This window comes from Solanum pennellii, chromosome 4 (genome assembly GCF_001406875.1).
Source record: "Solanum pennellii chromosome 4, SPENNV200".
Lineage (NCBI taxonomy): Eukaryota > Viridiplantae > Streptophyta > Magnoliopsida > Solanales > Solanaceae > Solanum > Solanum pennellii.
Window position 1 is genome coordinate 35,331,237 of NC_028640.1, and position 6,253 is coordinate 35,337,489.

The following is a 6,253-nucleotide window of genomic DNA, read 5'->3' on the forward strand; positions in this document are numbered from 1 at the left end:
TTATCATGATTTATGTAGTTTTGATTTATTATTTTAATCTATGAAAAGATGAGACTATTATGAATCAATATATTCCTAATAGATTGGGTAATATATAGTGACCCTTATGTAATTTCTATGTTTATGCCTCCTATTCATATTTAGAGCTTTTTTGTAGAGATCACAAGTCATATATGACTTGCTGATACTAACACTTTGGTCAGTTGGTCGTTCATTTTGTTTTTATTTGAGTTTTAGTGTTTTGAAGCTATTATACCTTGGACGGTCAAATTTTATTAGACGTTTATAAATATTACCTCAAAATCCAATCCTGAAGATTCCATGAGCTCTGAAAGGATTATTTTAGGATAGTAGCATAGTCAACACGACTTCTGAGGCTTTCATTGTGAGTCTATACTATTAGGCATTTTAGCTTTCAAGTTGAGACCTATGTTTGACTTCAATAAACATTCGGAGTAAACAAGCTCAGATGAGAACTTTGTTAACATGGTTAGATCAATATATTGGTTTTTGTTAGAATAATCGATTTTTAGGTCCCAGACATTTGAGCTAATTTTGATACCGCTTGTAGATTTTTGGATAAAATGAAAATTGGGTGTGAGACTAATTTTTCATCAAAAAGAGAGGGGATAGATCTTATGGTTTTGTTGAGTCTAGAATTTTGAATAACATAATTTGTTTCCGTGTACGAGGTTCCTAATGAATTTTGGGTATCCCGTAAGAGATTTTAAGACTTAACACTTCATTCAAAGTTCTATCACTTGAGGCACACCCTTTGTCAGCGCGCCTACAACTACTTTCGTAGATGACAGATACCTTAGAGGGATCGTTCGATCGTGGTGGTGCGTTCGTGGATAAGAGACATCTTGGAAAACACGTTCATGTATGGGCACCTTGTTCAAAAATCAAAGCTGGCCTAGCACGCACGTTCGCGCAGCCTCCTTGACGTCCGTGAGGGCTAATTGCCTAAACCAACGATACTATTTCAATTATTTATCCTAATTTTTAGCTCTGATTTTGATGATTTAATGTCTCAAACATCTGTAATTTTTGAGGCTACGAGATTAGATGATTTGATTGTGTCGGTGAACCTCCACTTTTGAGGTTAATTTCTCATACAAGCGACTACTTCTTATCCCATTTTGGTTATTACATTGAGTTTTCGTTGTATGTTGGTTCTTACAATGATTTAGGCAGTGAATTATGTTCGATATTGAGACACAAGTTAAACTCACCGTTAATACCTTTTGACATATTTAATTTCAGAGATTTCGTTATAGATCTCATGATTTACATTTGACTTTAAATTTAGTTTGTTTCCATTTTATGTTTTTTTTGTGTCTAAATGATCATATGACGTTATGCTCCTATTTTTGATAGTATGGGAACGTTCGAATGCAGTAAGGAAAGAAAAAACTTTGATCTTGTGATTTGGAGCTCACACTATCAGCCTTTAGGGAGGCTACAACTTTCTTTTTTATTAGATTAAGCGTGGACATATAAATTCATGACGATTAGTGTGAATTGGGGGTACCTAGTATTATAACTTTCTCTTTTTAAATACAATGATTTAGGATTGATTACAATTTTTTGAGGGTAGTACCATGTGAGTAGGTGTTGTATATGAGTTACAACATTCTATGTGATTCACTTAATTTCATACTTGTTTCTTAAAGCATGTTCAGTCTTAGTCTAGGATAGACTAGTGTTGCTTTAGACCATGAACCGTGTGAATTTGGTATCAATCCGACATTGTTTAGATGAATTAGGTCCTTTTTGACTGGCGTAACAGATTTTGGTTTGATAATGCGAGCCTTTGTTTAGGCACTTTCTCAACCTTATGGACCTTCTACTTTCTCTCCCTATATCTACGGCATTAATGGGTATAGAAGGGTATGCATCTTGTAAGGAATTGTGATTGGGTTATTCTAGGCTTTGAGCTTTTCGTTGTTGTTTATGGGTGGGCGCCAATATACAATGACTTGGTCTCGATATTAGAGTCCTCTTCGGATTCTTCATTCCCTTTTGTCACTATTGCTAGATAAGTTGGGAGCTAATGGGACACTATGATTATTTTAATTTCGAGTCTCATATTCACAATTTGAGGATGTTATCTCTAGTATGAGGCGGATGTTCATGGATCGAGGTCGTATTCCTAGTCAATGGCTGATGCTTTGTTGTTCGAGGACATCACCTCTCGTTAGAGTATATCACTCAGGATTCAAGTCCAAACATGCACTTATTGGATCTGGTTTGGAGTCCCTTCTCTCTTGTAGATTTAGTTATTCTTTGTATCTGTCAGGACTATAGGGTTCAATTCATGTATTATTTAATTTGCACATGAGTGTACCTTCTGGGCTTCTGGTTCAGTGTAAGACCCCAAAAATGACTTAGGTGAAGCTGGATCTTAACATGGCTTCCGTGATGGTATAAGGTCATAAAATATTTTATAATGTGGGTTTGAGGAAGTGTCTAAGAGTTTAGGTGCATTGGAAGTTAAACGTCAAGTGACGACCAAGACGTTCGTCGACTAAGTGACCTATGTGCCTCATATGTGGTTTAATGTGTTAATATATGAATTATGTGATTATAAGGTTCTTAAATGAGTTATTATAGTGTATATAGGCAGTGTGTCAAGTTTCGTGAAGTTTGGAGGTCAAACGTCCAAAAACGTCCATGACGTTTGAAAGGTTTGACTTGAGACGACCTTGTGTGTCTATGCATGTTTCGTCGAGTTTTACATGTTCGTTTTGGATGAAACTCATTTGGTAGGTCCTAAACTCGTATATGACCATATTTGTGTTGTAAATGTTCAGGTAAGACTCCACATAGGAACCAAAAAAATCCCTAAATAAGGACCCCAACTTGGAGCTCAACACTGCCAGGCAGTGCCAGTCAACGACCCAAACGACGGCCTGTTGACAAGGCGACGACCCGTTGTTGGGTGGCGTCAATGGATCCTGAAGGATGGAAGATTGGGGAGAAGCAAGATCAACCACGAAACCCTATTGGCGGGGCGTGGTCTCACCCACGGACCGTCTATGGTAGGTCGTCGATGGTGCTGTGAGTTGCTGCAGTTTCTGTTAAGTTGAGGAGTGAAATATTAAATTCACCCCAAGTCTTATAAAGTATGAGGATGATTGTTTTGACTGTTTATGGGTATTTTAAGAGTATATAAGTCATTAAACTCTCATTATAGCCCTAACAACTAAATCAAAACACATTCCCTCCAAAAGTTCCTCCAAAAACCTCCATGAGAGTTCAAGGTGAAGATGGAGCTTGAAGATAGTTTTTCAATGGAGTTTCTTCTTCAATTTTCTGTCACATTCGGATTTACCCCCCTATATGTAACCGGCATGTCGTCCTTTTCAAGGACTAAGACTATCCTCTTAGTCTCATGTCATTACATTCATAGCTTTAAAAATACAGAAAAATTTAAAATTTTCATTATCACTACTGGAAGGTTTACATAAACATCTACATACACATAATACATATTCATATCGTGTATACATAGACCCTTCGTATAGGAAGGTTACGTAGCCTTCTAATTTTATTGCACATACATATACATAAAATATAATAGTAGTCTCAACGGTTGTCTCATCTCATACCATCTAAATCACCATATGGGCATAGCCCTAACATCAATCCAACAAAACCACATATAGGTCATACAAAAGTGTAATACTCAATTGAAAGTAAAGAAATAAAAGAGTTCTTTAAGCTCATTACAAGTCCGTAAGCTAGATGATGTCATTGCCTTCGGAAGTTGAGGACCTACCCCACTTGGATGAAAAGAAGAATCCAAGCCTTCACAATGTCGCCTTCCAAACTATTCAATGACCGGAACCTAAAATGTTTAGGAAAAGGGAAGAAAATGGGGTTAGTACTCCACATGTACTAAGTATGAGACCTTATGCACATATACAAGCAGAACATGCTAAAAAGGGATTTTAAGTTAAGATATTCCACTTTACCCTTTTAGAAACTTAATGCAAAGTCAAGCAAGTCATATCAACCAACCTGACTTGCTTACTATCTCAACAAATAATACTTATCCCAACACACTTGAAACTATGATTTTCTACAAACCTATCATCAAGGAATAATATCAGAAGAATGAGTAACAATCAACCATATCATAATAAGCAAGACAACTACTCATGAATCCTTATCAAGTCAACAAGTGACATGACCAAGAAAAGCCCCATAACCTTGACCAACCAAGTAAAATTAACAAGAAAACATAACCAATGTCCAACTTTAACAATATAGTCCAACTACATATATTAAGAGGATAATAATTATCATATATAGAAATTTACATTGTAGCATCAACATATTATCATCATACACATCATTATCATATGCTAAGTTAAACCTCTCAAGTCGCCTTAGTTAGTTTATAATCCATTACTTTATTTTACTTTAGGGTTCACTTGCCTTAACTGACATAGACCACATGAGCTAAGTGTGGAATCCGGTGTTGTACAACCTTACACCGATAGAAGGTGGTCTACCGGCCAAAGTAGAACCAAACACAAACGTAACTTTCTAGGTGGACCTATTAGCTAGTCTTCATATGGGGGAAACATAGTTCAAGAACGAAGAGATAACATATTCCCTCTCGATACCACTTGGTAGTTCGGGTCTCCCCTAATGGGAATCCATTGGATTATTATTCCTCTTTGGGAAGTCAACATATCATATAGAACTATAGGGTGAATATTTCTCCTTGGGAAGTCATCACCTCCCATTGTCAAGTTCACTCGTTACTAAGCTAAGTCCCTTTATTGAAATGTCTGTAAGCCTTTAACTAACAATCACTATCTTAGTTTAGGTCATAGGGTCTACCCCTTGTATAATCATCATCATTAATAGCTCAATAAGAATTATATGAGTATAAGTCCTTTCATCCCAATTCATATAAGTGAGGTTAACATAGTAGCATTTCATAACATATCAAGGCACATTGATAGTTTTCACCATCCTTATATCACATACACCTTGATAAACCTCACAAGATAGTCAAGACATTTCAATTCAACATCATACCATCCTAAAAATCCTAATACGAGGCATACTACAATATAATATCATGACTTAACCACAATTAATCACAAATGGAAGTAGAGATAGAGATTGTAAGACTTACCAAGTCTTCCATATAGTTCATCATCAAGGTCTTACCATCAACCCATAACTCAAACCAATTGGGGGAGTAATATCATCACAAAATGATAACCAATAAGATAACAAGGCCAATTGCATCTTTATAACATAATTCAACACTAGATCACAACTTAAGACAAGATAAATAGGCTAATTTCACATTACAATTCATAACCTAAATCATATATCAAGAACTAGAATTATAGGACTATACTTACTCTTAATTTAATCATAATAACACTATAGGATAGTAATCAACAACCAAATCAATTGAATAATCACAATACCATATAGGTCAAGATCACAACCTAGGGTTATGGATTGAGGATCATGTTCTTCAATTTAGACCAAACCATCAAGAATTATCATAAACAAGTTAAATTACATGTTAATATATTCAATATAATCTAAAGAAATCATCAACAACTCAATTCATAATTTAAATTTCGTAATTGGATGAAACCCATAAGAAAACTCAACTTTTTTGAAATCCATTTTGAAGGAACCCTTTGAGGAAAGAGTCTCAAAGGTGAATTAGATCCCATACCTTAACGTTTTACAACAATTTGATGGTGAATTCGTCCCTTTCCATTCCCCAATCCCTAAAATTTCTAGTCTTCAATGGTGAGTTCAAGTAGAGAGACAAATAAGAAAGAAAGAAGAGAGTTTATTTGTGAGTTGTGTTTAGATTAATGAGGGTTAAGGGTATTTATATTGGAACTTAACAACTTGATTAGACTCCCTTTAACCCATAATTAATCACCTAACCCCTAACTAATTAAATGAAACTAACTTAAATTGTGCAGGAAATTTGACCCTCACAGATGAGACCTCGAACGACAGGCCATCTGTGAGTTGACGGTCCCTCACCCCTCCGTCGTGCACTCTGTCGATGAGTTCAGAGATTGTGCATCTGGAGGACTTCCTCAACTTGTCTAAGTATGGGACGACGGTGGCATCGAAGCCCCGTCAGTCCACACACGGACTGTAGGTGGTCACGTCGATGCCCACTGTCCAGGCCCTGTTTCTTCAAACACAAGGGTCCTCTTTAAGGGCCCTTGGTTGGTCCTTGGTAATT